We start from the raw sequence: 18,007 nt of genomic DNA on the forward strand, positions 1-18,007 counted from the left end.
TCCACTTAGTGCCTTTAATAAGAATCCTTGTAATGGAATTAATGGTGTTAAATTTTAAAAATAGGTTGAAGAAAATATGTTAACATAAAATTACCCTGTGAGACTCATAAACACGTTTTATATAAGGCAAACAAAAATTTAAAAAAACATCTGAAAAGTGCAGTAAGTTGATTAGGGTAAAATTGGAGTTGTGCTTTAAAAAAAAAATCTCCTGTAAGTAACATATGATATCTGAGGAATTAGTGATGTTCCCTATGCTTCCATGCAGTATGGGATTAACTGTACTGCTAGTAGTAAGCTCTTGACTTTCTTCCAAGAAAATCACAACTTTTAATTGATATTGAGGATTCTAAAATACATTATTTTGGCACACTTGGGAAATGCCAGGCTGATGGCAGAACTTATTTTGTGATCAGGAATTAGGGGTTGTAGAGGTAAGAATTTGAGTGTGCAGAGCTCTTACTTATTACCTCAATAGGAAGAGTTTAGAAAGAAAGTTTTTATTTTTTATTTTTGAATGTGCCATGCAGCTTGTGGGATCTTAGTTCCTCGATCAGGGATTGAACCCGGGCCCATGGCAGTGAGAGTGCAGAGTCCTAACCGCTGGACTGCCAGGGATTTCCCAAAAACAAACTTTTTATTTCAAGCAAATTCCAGATTGTCTTCTGAACTAATTGAACCCAATGAACAGTCAACAAGAGAGTAACTCTTCTGGACTGACTCTTCAGACTTTTCCTTCCTTTCCCCGTCCTCTTCTCGCCCCTTTACTTTCACCAGAAAATTTTAATTAATTTATTTATTTGAATCGAACAATTCTTTATTAATTATTATCACTTATGAAGCCAGTTTTATCATCCCCATTATAAATGCACATCATCAAAAACATAGAAAATAAAGTATCATTACTCAGGAGTAACCACTATGCACATTTTATGTTTTTCTGTTCAAACTTTTTCCACACATATACTTGTTATCGAAATTGTTTTATCTATAATTATCAATTTTTTTATGACTTAACATAAGTATTTTCCCATTTTGTTAAGTATTCATATATATATTATCATAATTTTCTTAACCATTTTCCAGTAGATAGATGATCTAAGTTGTTTCTAATCTTTAATGATTTAAATAGTGCCTGGCCAAAAGTACTTTTCTTTTGGAATTTTAATTTATTTTATTTTTTTATACAGCAGGTGCTTATTAGTGTATATATGTCAATCCCAATCTCCCAATTCATCCCACCACCACCACCACCACCCCACCCCACCCCCCGGTACATTCCCCCCTTGGTGTCCATACATTTGTTCTCTACATCTGTGTCTCTATTTCTGCCTTGCAAACTGGTTCATCTGTACCATTTTTCTAAGTTCAACATATATGCATTAATATGCAATATTTGTTTTTCTCTTTCTGACTTCACTGTGTATGACAGTGTCTAGGTCCATCCACGTATCTACAAATGACCCAATTTCGTTCCTTCTTATGGCTGAGTAATACTCCATTGTATATATGTACCACTTCTTCTTTATCCATTCATCTGTCGACAGATATTTAGGTTGCTTCCATGACCTGGCTATTGGAAATAGAGCTGCAATGAACATTGGGGTGCATGTGTCTTTTTGAATTATGGTTTTCTCTGGGAATATGCCCAGTAGTGGGATTGCTGGGTCGTATGGTAGTTCTATTTTTATTTTTGTAAGGAACCTCCATACTGTTCTCCATAGTGGCTGTATCAATTTACCTACCCACCAACAGTGCAAGAGGATTCCCTTTTCTCCACACCCTCTCCAACATTTATTGTTTGTAGATTTTCTGATGATACCCATTCTAACCGGTGTGAGGTGATACCTTATTGTAGTTTTGATTTGCATTTCTCTAATAATTAGTGATGTTGAGCAGCTTTTCATGTGCCTCTTGGCAATCTGTATGTCTTCTTTGGAGAGATGTCTATTTAGGTCTTCTGCCCAGTTTGGATTGGGTTGTTTGTTTTCTCTGATATCGAGCTGCATGAGCTGCTTGTAAATTTTGGAGATTAATCCTTTGTCCGTTGCTTCATTTGCAAATATTTTCCCCTATTCGGAGGGTTGTCTTTTCCTCTTGTTTATGGTTTCCGTTGCTGTGCAAAAGCTTTGAAGTTTCATTAGGTCCCATGTGTTTATTTTTGTTTTTATCTCCATTTCGCTAGGAGGTGGGTCAAAAAAGATTTTGCTGTGATTTATGTCAAAGAGTGTTCTTCCTATGTTTTCCTTGAAGAGTTTTATAGTGTCCGGTGTTACATTTAGGTATTTAATCCACTTTGAGTTTATTTTGATGTATGGTGTTAGGGAGTGTTCTAATTTCATTCTTTTACATGTAGCTGTCCAGTTTTCCCAGCACCACTTATTGAAGTGACTGTCTTTTCTCCATTGTATATCCTTGCCTCCTTTGTCATAGATTAGTTGACCGTAGGTGCATGGGTTTATTTCTGGGCTTTGTATCCTGTTCCATTGATACATATTTCTGTTTTTGTGCCAGTACCATACTGTCTTGATTACTGTAGCTTTGTAGTATAGTCTGAAGTCAGGGAGTCTGATTCCTCCAGCTCCGTTTTTTTCCCTCAAGACCACTTTGGCTCTTCGGGGTTTTTTGTGTCTCCATACAAGTTTTAAGATTTTTTGTTCTAGTTCTGTAAAAAAAAAAAATGCCATTGGTAATTTAACAGGGAGTGTATTGAATCTGTAGATTACTTTAGGTAGTGTAGTCATTTTCACAATATTGATTCTTCCAATCGAGGAACATGGCATATCTCTCCATCTGTTTGTATCATCTTTGATTTCTTTCATCAGTGTCTTACAGTTTTCTGAGTACAGTTCTTTTACCTCCTTAGGTAGGTTTACTCCTAGGTATTTTATTCTTTTTGTTGCAGTGGTGAACTGGATTATTTCCTTATTTTCTCTTTCTGATATTTCATTTTTAGTGTATAGAAATGCAGGAGTTTTCTGTGCAGTAATTTTGTATCCTGCATCTTTACCAAATTCATTGATTAGCTCTAGTAGTTTTCTGGTGGCATCTTTAGGATTCTCTATGTATAGTATCATGTCATCTGCAAACAGTGACAGTTTTACTTCTTCTTTTCCAATTTGTATTCCTTTTATTGCTTTTTCTTCTCTGATTGCCATGGTTAGGACTTCCAAAACTATGTTGAATAATAGTGGTGAGAGTGGACATCCTTGTCTTGTTTCTGATCTTAGAGGAAATGCTTTCAGTTTTTCACCCTTGAGAATAATGTTGGCTGTGGGTTTGTCATATATGGCCTTTATGATGTTGAGGTAGGTTCCCTCTGTGCCCACTTTCTGGAGAGTTTTTATCATAAATGGGTGTTGAATTTTGTGAAAAGCTTTTTCTGCATCTATGGAGATGATCATTTGGTTTTTATTCTTCAGTTTGTTAATATGGTGTATCATTGATTGATTTGCATATATTGAAGAGTCCTTGCATCCCTGGGATAAATCCCACTTGATCATGGTGTATGATCCTTTTAATGTGTTATTGGATTCTGTTTGCTAGTATTTTGTTGAGGATTTTTGCATCTATATTCATCAGTGATATTGGTCTATAATTTTCTTTTTTTGTAGTATCATTGTCTGGTTTTGGTATCAGGGTGTAGGTGGCCTCGTAGAATGAGTTTGGGAGTGTTCCTTCCTCTGCAGTTTTTTGGAAGAGTTTGAGTAGGATGGGTGTTAGCTCTTCTCTAAATGTTTGATAGAGTTCACCTGTGAAGCCCTCTGGACCTGGACTTTTGTTTGTTGGAAGATTTTTAATCACAGTTTCAATTTCATTACTTGTGATTGGTCTGTTCATATTTTCTATTTATTTCTGGTTCAGTCTTGGAAGGTTATACCTTTGTAAGAGTCTCTCCATTTCTTCCAGGTTGTCCATATTATTGGCATAGAGTTGCTTGTAGTGGTCTCTTATGATGCTTTGTATTTCTGCAGTGTCCATTCTAGCTTCTCCTTTTTCATCTCTAATTTTATTGATTTGAGTCCTTTCCCTCTTTTTCTTGATGAGTCTGGCTAAGGGTTTATCAATTTTGTTTATCTTCTCAAAGAACCAGCTTTTAGTTTTATTGATCTTTGCTATTTTTTCTTTGTTTCTATTTCATTTATTTCTGCTCTGCTCTTTATGATTTCATTCCTTCTACTAACCTTGGGTTTTGTTTGTTCTTCTTTCTCTAGTTCCTTTAGGTATAAGGTTAGATTATTTATTTGAGATTTTTCTTGTTTCTTGAGGTAGCATTGTATTGCTATAAACTTCCCTCTTAGAACTGCTTTTGCTGCATCCCATAGGTTTTGGATTGTCGTGTTTTCATTGTCATTTATCTCTAGGTATTTTTTGATTTCTTCTTTGATTTCTCAGTGATCTCTTGGTTATTTAGTAACGTATTGTTTAGCCTCCATGTGTTTGTGTTTTTTACATTTTTTTCCCCTCTAATTGATTTCTAATCTCATAGGGTTGTGGTCAGAAAAGATGCTTGATATGATTTTAGTTTTCTTAAATTTACCGGTGCTTGATTTGTGACCCAAGATGTGATCTATCCTGGAGAATGTTCCGTGTGCACTTGAGAAGAATGTGTAATGTGCTGTTTTTGGATCAAATGTCTTGTAAATATCAACTAAATCTATCTGGCCTATTGTGTTACTTAAAGCTTGTGTTTCCTTATTAATTTTCTGTCTGGGTGATCTGGCCATTGGTGTAAGTGAGGTGTTAATGTCCCCCACTATTACTGTATTACTGTCAGTTTCCTCTTTTATAACTGTTAGCTAGCCTTTGCCTTATGTATTGAGGTGCTCCTATGTTTCACCAGAAATTTTTTATTAAGCCTCTACTATGTGTCAGATATTTTTGCCAAACTCTAGTGGTTTGATGGTAAACAAGGGCATGATTCATGCCATCTTGGAGCTTATAGTGTATAGTAGAATATAGACAAGTAAATAAATTCAAATATGTTGTGATCAATACTAAGATAGAAGTTCAGTATAGTATGTAAACAGAGAGGAAAAACATCTCAGCCTGGATCTCAGGGAAGGCTTAACATATAGATGAGACATGAAGGATAAGTACTAGTTAGCCAAGAGAAGAAAGGAAGAATGAATGTGATTGTGTAGAAGGAACAGTAAGTGAAAAGGTTTAGAGGTGAGAGCAAGCACAGGATCTTTAGGAACTGAAAATTCACTCTTGGAGCAGAGAGCTTGAAGGTAGCAGTAGTAATAGTAGGTAAAACTTAGGAGGGAAGCCGAAGCTAAACAGTAAGGACTGTAAAGCCATATATTAGACTCAGTACTGTTTGCAGTGAGAAACCATTGAATGGTTTTAAGTTAGGGAAATAGGGTGCCCGGCTAGCTCAGTCGGTAGAGCATGAGATTCTTAAGTTAGGGAAATAGCACAACCAGGTATATGTTTTCAAAGTTCACTCTTACAGCTCTGTGCAGCTAGCAGGGCAGAGTGGAGTGGAAGGAGAAGAGGAGAGGTGCACTATCATTTAGGGAGGTGTTACTACAATCAGTATGAAAGAAAATGGAAACATGGACTAGTGTTATGGCAGTGAAGATAGATTCAGGAGATTTTGGTGTTACAGTTCACAAGACTTGGTGATGCATCAGCCAAGGCTGGGGGATAGAGATCAGGCAGTGACTCAGTAATGACTCCTGGTTTCTGGCTTAGACAACCATTTTCTAAGCAAGGTAACATTGTAGGAAAATAATTATGGAATTGGAGTGATGATAATTTAGTTTTTCCAGTGAGAAGTCACTTTGGAATTATTTACAAAGTTGTTGGATATATGTGAGTGTAATGTAGAGAATTTGTGATGAAGATATTAATTTTAGAGTCATCAATGTATGGGTTGTGATTGAAGCCATTTGAGTTGAGAACACCCAGGGAGAGCATGTAGAGCAGTAAGAAAAGAGCTTAGAACAGAACCCTGAGGAGTGAGCACTCATATTTAAGGAATGGCCATAGTAAAAGTAGCCATCAAAAGAGACTGAAAAGGAGAAAAATCTGGAGAATGTGGTTTTATGTAAAGCAAGGGAGAAGAATACCTTGAAAAGGAGGCGATTGCCAACAGTATCAAAAGGTTCTAGGATGAGAATTACAAAAGGAGTCATTAGATTCAACAACAGGGATGTCTGTGATCTTAGCAAAAGTGGTTTCAGTAGAGTGATGAGTAAGTAAAGAAACCACACTGGAATAGATTAGAAAGTAAATGGGATTTGAAGAAGAGTTTGATTGAATAACTGGGGGAAGGTACGTGTGTAACAGGGGCCACAAATCTTAGTGGTAGTTGTGCTGGGCATGCATCCTAGAATTTTGTATACCACAGTGTTGTATCTAAGAAATATTTCCCTAAATCAAAGTCACAAAATTTTTCTCCTGTGTTTTCCTCTAGAAGATTCATAGTTTTAGGTTTATGTTCAGATCTATGATTCATTTTAAGATACTTTTTATACATGGTGTGAGGTTTTCCTTGTTTATTATTTTTGCATATAAGTATCCAGTTATTCCAGGACTGTTTGTTGAAAAGGCTCTTCTTTCTCTACTGAACTGCCTTTGTTGAAAATCAGTTGCCCATTTATGTGTGGATCTATTTCTGTACTTTACATTACATTCTTTTAATCTGTCTCATCTTTATGCCAATACCACACTGTCTTGTTTATTATAGCTTCATAATACTGATGTTTTGACTATTCTAGGTCCTTTGCATTTATATTTTCATACGAATTTTAGATCCAACTTGTCAATTTCTACATAAAATCCTAGAGAGATTTTGATTGGGAATACTTTAAACGTATAGTTGAATGTGGGGAGAGTTGACATCTTAATACTGAATTTAACCCATGAACAAGATCTCTCTTCATTTAATGAATTTTTCTTTAATTCATCCAGCAATGTTTTGTTGTATTCGGTATATAGGTCTTGCACATCATATTTATCCCAAAGTACTTCATATTTTATGCTCTTTATGAGTATTGTTTTTTTAAATTAATTAATTTATTTATTTTGGGCTGTGCTGGGTCTTTGTTGTTTGGTATTGGCTTTCTCTAGTTGCGGTGAGCGGGGGCTACTCTTTGTTGTGGTGCATGGGCTTCTCATTGCAGTGGCTTCTCTTGTTGCAGAGCATTGGCTCTAGGCACATGGGCTTCAGTATTTGTGGCAGTCAGCCTCAGTAGTTGTGGCTCATGGGCTCTAGAGCGCAGGCTCAGTAGTTGTGGCACATGGGCTTAGTTGCTCTGCAGCATGTGGGATCTTCCCAGACCAGGGATTGGATCTGTGTCCCCTGCATTGGCAAGAAGATTCTCAACCACTGCATCACCAGGGAAGTCCCTGAGTATTGTTTTTAAATTGAATTTTTTTATTGTTCATTGATAGGATAATTGCAATTGATTTTTTGTTAAACTTTTTATTTTGAGATAATTGTATATTCACATGCAACTGTAAGAAATAGTACAGAAAAATTCCATGTGTGCTTAACCCAATTTGTCTCAGTGGTAACACGTTGCAAAACTGTAATACAACATCACAACTGGGATATTGATATTGATACAGTCTAGATACAGAACATTTCCATCACTACAAGGATCCCTCACGTTACCCTTTTATATAGCCCCATCCACTCCCATCGTTCCTTCCCACCTCCACCTCTTTTTATTCCCTGACAACCATTAATCTGTTATTCTTTGAATAATATTGTTATTTAAAGAATGTTATATATAAATGAACTCATACAGTATATAAACTTTTGGGAATTGGCTTTTTCATTCATCATAATTCTCTTCAAATTCATCCAGGAAGGATACAAATGTATCATTAAAGATGTGTATGTCAGATGTGTATTATTATCATAGTTTCCCTTTTTTTCTCTTTCCTACTATTTTGAAAATATAATATTAACCAGGTTGGACCAACTAAAACAGTAGCCGTATGATCAGTGGAAGATGGTGGCATGAGAACTAGAGAAAGTGTCTCTAAACCTCACGTTGTAGCCATTACAGTTCCTATTTTCCACTGAAGACCACTAGAAGGAATGAGGATTGTAGGCTTCTGAGTTTTTCACCTTCAATTGATTAAGCAAGACCTTTTCTCTCCCAGAAAACCATACATATATGTTTACACATATATGTTTTATATATATATATATATATATATATATATATATGATTACTTGTTGGAAGTTTATACTTTCATTTATCTAAATTATAGTGGGGAGTTCTTTGGGCATTTGTCAGATTTTTCAGGAATTGGCAGTATGTGAAAGCAGCAGGCATTTCTTCAATTGGATAACTGTAATTTCACACTTAACCAAATCTTCTCTCTTCATTAAGTGTAGTACCAAGATAAGTGAAATAAAAATGCAGTGCCAAATAGCAAGTCCTGCCCTATATTTTCACAAAAGAGACAATTTAGAATAGGTATTCTTCTGTGGGCTGATAGAATAATTGCATGCTTAAGGTGTTCATATTCAGGATTGGTATCATCTCCCTATTGCTATGTTTCTGAGGAACCTGTCACCTTGGTATCTAAGCATTAAAACACTTTTTAGAGAAGGAAATTCTTCTTTAAGCCTACTCTCTCCATGTAATTTGTAGAGAGAGGTGCTGTGTAGCTTGGCTCATGTCCAGTAGTTGGTATATAGCTTGCAGTTCTGCAGATTTCAGTTAGCTCTTACTGTAGAGCACATCTCAGAGCTGAAACTATTCTAGTCCACTTTCATTCACAGTACCAAATGCTTTTGAAAGGAATAGGTTGCTAGAAGAGTGTGGGGTGGGGACTGTGTAGATACATATACTAATGAAAATATGCATACATACTTATACATTCTAGCTAGTACCAGATTTAATGGTTCTCATTTAGGCTCACTGGATCTAAGGTGTTAGCATCCTTTTTCAGAATGGAGAGGGGTTCAGATTTAGGGAACTGGGTCCAACATAATTTTTTTTTTCTTAAAATTTTTTTTTATTGCAGTATGGTTGATGTACAGTATTATGTAAATTATAGGTATACAGTACAGTGATTCACAATTTTAAAGGTTATACTCCATTTATAGTTATTATAAAATATTGACTACATTCCCCATGTGGTACCATATATCCTTGTAGCTTATTTTATATATAATTGTTTGTACCTCTTAATCCCCTACACCTGTAATGCCCCTCCCCCCTTCCCTCTCCCCACTGGTATCCACTCATATTATGCTTAAGACTCACAGATATAGGGGACGAACATAATTTTTAATATCAGTAATATTATATTGCAATTATAAGGGCTTCATATTGTTTCTGAGCAATTCTTATTACAACTACTGGGAGACTTTTACAGAGAAGGTGGGTATAACAAGGCAGTATCTGTAAAACTGACAATCATTTATTATAATTATTATTATATAAAGTATTTATAATAAATTATAAAGTTAATTTCTTTATATGAATTCTTCTTTATATAGATCGATAAATTATTTACACGGACCAATGCGAAAATGGGCACGTGAGTGGTACAGTATGTTTACCACTCTAGCTTAATGATAACACTGGGGTTTACATTGCTTTAAAAACTGAAAATATACAGTTGCTTAGAGGATATTTTTGGGATCGGTTTATATTGACTGTGAGAAGCTGATGACCTTGTCTATTTCCTAGAAGCTCTGGGAGTTTCTATTTGTCCTGATTTTGCTTTGAATATTAAAAGGAGAGGGAGAGAGAGAGGACCCAAGGAAAGAAGGAAAGGTGAATTTATAAAAGGAAAAATACCTGGATGTAAAAAGAAAAAGTCAACCATCCAGGTGTTTTAGATTAATTTAGATGGTACAAGAAAGAGAATGAGTATTTGCAATTTTGTACACCATCCGTGAATCCATTCCGTTTTGGATGAAATTTTCACACAAGCAGTTTTAGAATTTATTCTAAGATACCAATTTTTCAAACAGTTGGTATCTAGCCTGTCTTAGGGTATGTGAGGCTAAGGATTCATGTGTTTGAAGATAATTTTCATAGAAGATGTGTTTGAAGATAATCTTTTAGGCAAAATAATCATTTCAGACACTAATTTCCCACTGTGTTTTTTTCCCCCATTGAGGTGAAATTTACCTATGCTAGATATTTCATATAAATAGAATTAAATAATGTGTTACATTTTGTGTCTAGCTTCTTTTGCTTAGCAAAATTTTTTCAAGGTCCATTCACATTGTAGCATGTATCAGTACTGTATTCCATTTTATGGATGAATAATATCCCATGGTTTATGCGTGTGTGTGTGTTTGTACACACACACATCTCACAATTTGTTTACCCATTCATCTGTTGACAGATATTCGTGTTGTTTATACATTTTGGCTATTATGAATAAGCTGTTATAAACTTTCTTACATGTTTGTTTGGGTACCTGTTTTCAATAACTAGGAGTGGCATCATTGGATTATGTGATAATTCTATGTTTAACTTTTTGAGGAACCGCCAAACTGTTTTCCACAGTGGCTGTTGCATTCCCACCAGCAATATACAAGGGTTCCAGTTTCTCTGATGGATGTTGGAATGAGAGAGGTTTATTACTTACATATACTTACAAAGTAACAGAAGTGGAACTATTATCCTGGTCTTTTTGGTAGAAGCACATTATTTATTATATCATTCTGCTACTCAGATGATACTATTTTGGAAACAGAGCAATAAGTAGTTGTGATTTCTGTTTATGGAGAAAAGGTTTGTGTGCACATGAATAATGAAACAATAAGAGGGATTTGTTAAGAATTCTGTCGGTTGTTAGGCTCTCTTAAGCTGCATTTTATTGTTTGGTTAAATGTTATAATGACTGACTTTGCTAATACTAATCACAAAGTGTCCTATAAGGTAATTCACATACCATAAAATTCACCCCTTTAAAGTAAATTCAGTGGATTTTTGTACATTTGTACATTATGCAACCATCACCGCATCTCAGTTTAGAACATTTTCATCACTCCAAGAAGAAACTTTGTATTCATTAACAGTCACTCCTCATTTCCCCTTTCCATCCAACCCCTGACAATGACTAATCTACTTTCTACCTCTAGATTTGCCTATTCTGGCCATTTCATAAAAGAGACTCTTGTACAACATGTAGTCTTTTATGATTTTTTTCACTTAGCCTAATGTTTTCAAGGTTTATCCATGTTGTAGAATGTACTTTATCCCCTTTTACAGCTGAATAATATTCCGTTGTATGGATATAACACATTTTGTTTATTCATTAATCAGTTGATGGATGTTAAGATTGTTTCCACATTTTGGCTATTATGAATAGTGCTGACATGAACATCCATGAACAATTTTTGTGCAGAAATATATTTTCATTTCTCTTAGTTATATACTCAGAAATTGAATCACTGTATCATACCATAACTCTATGTTTAACTTTTTGGAGAACTGCCAAACTGTTTCCCATAGTAATTGAACCATTTTACAATACCACAGGCAGTGCATGAGGGTTTCAATTTCTCCACATCCTCACCAACATTTGTTATTGTCTTTTTAATTTTTAGTCAATCTAGTGGGTGTGAAGCAGTATTTCACTGTGGTTTTAATTTGCATTTTACCTGATGGCTAATGATGTTGAGCATCTCTTCATGTACGTATTGGTCATTTGTATATCTTCCTTGGAGAAACATGTTTCAGATCCTTTACACATTTTTTAATTGGGTTATTTATCTTTTTATTGTTCAGTTATAAGTATTTTTTATGTATTCTGGATGCCAATTCCTTATAAGATATATGATTGGAAAGTATAGTCTCTCATTCTGGGGGTTGTCTTTCTACTTTCTTCATGGTTTCCTCTGAAACACAAAAGTTTTTAATTTTGCCACAGTCAAATTTATCTATTTTTTTCTTTTGTTGCTTTTGCTTTTGGTGTCCTAAGAAGGCTTTGTCTAACCTAAAGTCTGGTGATTTACACCTATTTTTTATTCTAAGAATTTTATATCTTTAGCTCTTATATTTAGGTCTGTGATCCATTTTGAGTTAATGGTTGTAAATGGTGTGAACTAGGGGTTCAACTTCATTCTTTTACATGTGTCAGGAATTACCAGATGTCAAGGTAGTCAATTATGATAACAAGCCAAACTGAGATTAACCATCAAAGCCTTTATTCACTTACTGTGATAGTATAAGCAAGAGGTCAAACAAAAGGTTCCTGCTGTTTCATGGACCCACGGGCTGAGGAGAGGGAGAAGAGGAAGGGCTTGGAGTTGAAAAGTACTAAATGATGGAGATAAGACCCTTCATAAGGAGGTCCCATTGAGGCACATGGGCTAGGAATACAGATGTGCATAGGAGCATGGCCAGTGTTGGGGGCCAAGTGGACGAGTCTTTGACTGCAATTCCCTTCAGAGGTTGTAATACACTGGCTGTGTACCACATGTGGTGTGGGGAAGACAGCTTTCCCCCATGAGGCCTGCCAGATAAAACCTTTATAATTGCTTATGGTCTGCCCTGAAAGGTAACATATAGGATTTTGGACTGGAGCTAGACTCCTCAGCATGTGGATAGCCGTTTGTCCCAGAAGGATTTGTTGAGGGACTATTCCTACCCCATTGAATCATCTTGGCACCCTTTTTGAAGATCAACAAGGATTAATTATGGACTCTAAATTCTATTCCATTGGTCTATATGTCTCTCCTTATGCAAGTACTACACTGTCTTGATTGCTGCAGCTGTGTAATATGTTTTGAAATCAGGAAGTGTAAGTCTTCCAACTTTGTTCTTATCAAGATTGTTTTGATTATTTTGGATCCTTTGCATTTCCATATAAATTTAAGGATAACTGTCAATTCTTGATGGCCTTCTTAGTCATAAAAACTTAAATTATTATCAGGGTAATTTATTACATTATATATTTTTGAAAATTATTATTTAGATGTGTCACATATGGTAGCTTTATTACCAGAACATAGGATTACCTGAAATATCTTGCTTGCTTTTGCTTGTTAAAGAGAGGAATTTTTTTTTAAAGATAATGGAAAAGAAATCTTTGATCCTGGATTAATTACAAAAACATGTATAGGCATATCATCACCTTGTTTATTTCGAATTTTTTGGAACGTGGTGTAATAAAACAAAATAAGAAATATTTAAAGAATAGAATTTATTTAATAGAAGAGAACCCATGAAGGAATGTTGTTATTGAAATGTAATAATTTTTTATTAAAAGCCAGTAATAATATTTAACGAAAATTAACTGAACATTTATATATACTTCAGGATTGCTCATTTTAGTCTCACGATTCCAAATAACAGGAGGATAAGGCCAATATTTTTATCCAATTTTATGGAGATGGGAATTGTAGCTTAGAGATGTGAAATGATTTGCCCCAAGTCATACAGTAAACCAGAGACAACCCTTGAACATGTTTTCACTCATCATATGTAATACATAATATGTAATACTCTTTTACTGTAAACCAGCTGTCTTCTTGTGGATATAAATTATTATTTTGCTCAATATGAAAATTTGCACTTGAGTTTAGAACCAAAATTACATGAGATTTATTAATTCTGTAGCAGTTTTGGAGTTAACCACTTGATGCTATTCACCCAGTCCTCCTTTATATATATATGTGTGTGTGTGTGTGTGTATATATATATATATATATATATATATATATATATAAATATATATATATATATATAAAATAGGTATTTTGACTAGTCAATCACTTTGAAGAGCTTAGCATCCAGTTGCATAGATCCACATGAATATTTGAGGCAATATGGCAAGTAAACAAAAGAAATTAAATGACATTCATAATGTGTAACTGTGAAAATGATATTGGAGGTGGTGGCAGAAAGCTTTTAATTGGGAGACAGGAGTCCAAAGCCATGTCTTAAGTACATTGACAGAGGTAGTTTAGACATACACTAGGCAATGTGAATTTGGAGTCTCCATTAGGAAAGGACCATACCCTATTTTTTCCAGAATTCTCAGGGACTAGCATATTGCTATGTACAGAGTAGGTGCTCAATGATGTAATTTAACTTAATTGAGGGAATAAAGTATCACCACAGGGAGAACAACGTGTATAAAAGTGTTACAACATGTATGAAAATGTTGGCATAGAGAAGACGGTTGCAAAGGGGTTAATTAGGCAAAGAGAGTATTAGGTGAATACCCAAATTAAAGATAATGCTGAATTCAGAAGTTCAGGAGAGCCCAGAGTTCCTGAGGGTATCCAGTGAGTATATACATTATTTCCTGTTTGTAGTTTGTCACTTCGAGCTCAGAAGTTCTGTTCTTTGCTGCCCTGAAACTATTGGACTACTGTTCATTCTTCATTGAAGGTTAGGGGAATTATAGTCAAACATGGGAAAATACATGCTTCTGTTTTTGTATTTTGTTTGTGTTGCTAAATGAAAAGGGTAGATTCCCTGGCATTGCTTGGGGACCAGTAGATACCATTTATGGAGATAAAATTAGAGAATCATTTTTTTTCTGCTCCTCTTAACCCCTCAAAATAACAAAATTTTGTTTGGAGGCCTGAAATTTTAACAATTCACTGATCATTAATATTTTGTCACAGCCATATTTTTTTCATGAGAAAATTCTCTGGATGGTGTATTTTAGTATTAACTAAAAGCTTTGATGGCATATCAGCTAATTAGTATCTGAACCAAGTTTGGGAGGGAAACTTCAGAAGATGATGAATATTTTCTTTGCCTGGCTTTTGATGTTCAATTTTCTTTGGAACTGTCAACTATTCGATTTTGATAGTGACAGCTCATTTCAAATGTAAAATAAATACACATAAAGAATCTAAGACCTCCAGTATCCAATAGTTTTGAGTCCATCATGTGAAAATTAAGGCTGCCCTATCATTCTGTCTTGTGATGACTCTGACAGATGTTGGCCATGCTTATTATAAAATGACCTGTTTCACTTCATACTTCTTTATCACAGAAATCAGCCTTCTCCTGGTAATTTAAAATCTATCTTAAAATTTCATAGACAGACCCTCTTGTTTCCTAGTGAAGTAGTTTATTAGGATCAGTGTCATTATTTATGAGTTTATTGAAAACTGAAGATGTGCCCATTTAGGCCACCCATTAAAACAGTGTTAGAGATGTAAAATGATAGATGGGAAACTTACACATTGAGGCTTAACTATTCTGGGCACATATATGGCTAATGAGGCGGGAGCCTCTGAGACCTCTCAGCTACCTTTGTTAGCCCTCAAGCCTAGAAGCTCAAGAAGTCAGAACATGTAGAGTTACATGAGTAACAAGACTTATATATACAATAAGTGGCTTACATGGTAGACTCTGGGACAGAGGAGCAGCAACAATTAGCTTGACTGGAGCCTATTACCTTCTGCCCTCCTTTCCTTCCATCCACAAGCATTTATCCATTATTTACCATATTCCAGGCTCTATCACATGCTATAGTCTAAGCAGTTTCCTAGATACTTGAGCTATGGAGATAGGCCCTTAGGGGGACACGGTTGAGTCAGGAAGATAGAAATTCACTGTGACTTAAACCATTCTGTTATTGGCACAGCATATGTAAAGTGTTTTGAGAGTGATTTGGGTTACTTGGATATAATCATGGTGGAGGTCTTTGTGTATAACATAGTACACAGTAGTAATAGCTAAAATATAGTGAGCACTTACTAGGTGCCAGGCACTGAACTAAGCTCATTACATGTATAAACTTCCTTAATTCTCAACAACAATCCAGTGAACTAAGTACTGTTATCATCCCCATTTTATAGACACTGAGGCACAAAGAGACTAAGTAACTTGCCCAAGGTCATGCAGTCAGTAAGCAGTGTAGTAATATTTGAGCCCAGGCAGTGTGGCTCCAGAGACTGTGCTCCTAATTACCATTACTATACTGTCTCTCATTAAATGTTAGTTGGTATAATTATTGTTATTATTATTCATATTCTTTACTTGAAATGTCTGATACTTGTGAGAAAACTAAGGTAAAGAAACTAACTTACTCAAGGTCATACAGCTAAAAAGCAGCAGAGTATGGCAAATCCAGGCCTTTTGTCTCCACAGTCCACATGTTTAACTTCCATATTATACAGTTCATGTAATGTTGACAGTTCTCTCACACCGGTTTCTTTAGGAAGTTGAGGGATATGTGCCCTCCTCTCATCTGCCCCTGTGTTGGTACTCTTAGGTCCTCTATTTTACTTAGAAGAGAGTATGGTGTGGTGACTAGAAAATAGAGTATCTGGAGGATGTTCACACACACTTTCCAATTCCTTTGGTATGGAAAGTAGATGGATGAGACCTTCCCAGGATTGGCTTTTCAAGCATGTATATAGAGGGGGCACTAATTGCCCTGAACAAAGGGAACAGAAAGTGTCAAAAATGCATATTGTATATCTATTCTGCTTAAGACTCTTTTCTAGCACCAAGGTTACAGCATTAAACAAAAGAAACAAGATTCTCTGTCTTCATGTAGTTTGCATTCTAGTGGAGAAAGATGAACAGTAGCAAATTGTCACAAGTATCTTAGAGAAATGTAGCCCAGAGAGTAGGAATAGAGAATGTCATGAAGAGGGAGGGGATGGTATTTTTAAATAGGATGGTTAGGGCAGGCTTTGTTGAGAAGGGGATATTTGATTTAACAAAAAAAGTGAAGACTATGTCCACACAAAAACTTGTACATCAGTGTTCATAGCAGAATTATTCATAATATTCAAAAAGTTGAAAAAAATCAAGTGCTCACCAATGGATATGTAGGTAAACAGAATGTTGTATATCTATTATGATGGGATATTATTGAGCCATGAAAAGGAATGAATTCTGATACATGCTACAACATGAGTGAACTTCAGACATCACAAAAGGGTACAGGTTGTAAGTTCCATTTATAGGAAATGTACAAAATAGGAAAATCCTTAGAGATAGAAAGCAGATTAGTGGTTGTTAGGGTCTGGGGAAGAGGAGTGAAGAATGACTATTACTGTGTAGGAGGTTTATTTTTGGGGTGATGAAAATATTCTGAAGGTAGATCGTGGTGATAGTTGTGCAACCTTGTAAATATACTAAAAATGACTAAACTGTATACTTTAAAACAGTGAACTTTATGATATGTAAATAATATTAATTTAAAAAGCTTCAAGACAAAGTTATATTTGGCCAGAGTCTAAGCAAATTTGGCTGAGTGAAGTTGTTTCAACTCTAAAGGCAACCAGACTGCCTCTGGAAGTGGAAGGAGGCAGGCAGCCCAGGGTGTTTCCCAAGCTGTCATCTGACAGTAAAGGCCACATACGCTGAGTACTGTGCTGGTCAGTCCCAGGTAGGTGGATCCCTGAGAGTCATGATGTCAAAGACCTCTCAGAATGTTCCAGCCATCCTTGTGCACAGCACACAAGTCTGTCACAGGGTTGAATGCCTCACTGAATAGGGCTTTGAACAGTAAAAAAAAAAAAAAAAAAATACTGTGGCAAAGCTGTTGCTCTGATAGTGAAATTCCTGAGGGTGATGCCTTGGTGTTCTCTTATTCCAGATCAGATCCAGGGTTACAGCTACCGTGGACCACTCTAACAGGAATGGCCCAAAAACTCAATTGCTATCCTAGCGATCTGGCTGAACCCATCCCAAATACAAGTTCTCAGAGGTAAGAGATTAATAAAAATACTGTATTCACATATTTAATAAAACAAGAGCTAGAAGGGACTTTATAAAAAAAACAGTTGCTGGCAAATAATTTAAATATCATTTTTCCACAGCATTCTGTTTATACCACATATAATCTTGACATTACCAGTTACAATTGTGGATACACTAATGTTGAACTTATAGTTTTTGTACTTAAAAGTTAATGTTTCTGTCCATCAACAGATGAATAGACAGTCAAATTGTATACCCAATTGTATATCCAAGATACAGTGAATATCTTTACCCATAAAAAGGAATGAAGTAGTGAGTGATACATATGACAACTTGGATGAACCTCAGAAACATGATGCTAAGTGAAAGAAGCCTGACACAAAGGC

At 35.5% G+C, this 18,007-nt stretch overlaps 1 protein-coding gene across 8 annotated transcripts in view; it reads left to right on the top strand.

The window, feature by feature from the left end:
* Positions 1-18,007, top strand: part of LOC307180253 (uncharacterized protein) — a 1,346,125-nt gene that overhangs the window by 768,902 nt on the left and 559,216 nt on the right. For all 8 annotated transcript variants that reach the window (XR_013825695.1, XM_079910374.1, XM_079910375.1 and 5 more), the window contains one exon: positions 17,518-17,628. The gene's annotated coding sequence lies outside the window, so the exon portion shown is untranslated. The remainder of the gene's footprint in view (positions 1-17,517; positions 17,629-18,007) is intronic.

Source organism: Stenella coeruleoalba (assembly GCF_951394435.1).
Source record: "Stenella coeruleoalba genome assembly, chromosome: X".
Lineage (NCBI taxonomy): Eukaryota > Metazoa > Chordata > Mammalia > Artiodactyla > Delphinidae > Stenella > Stenella coeruleoalba.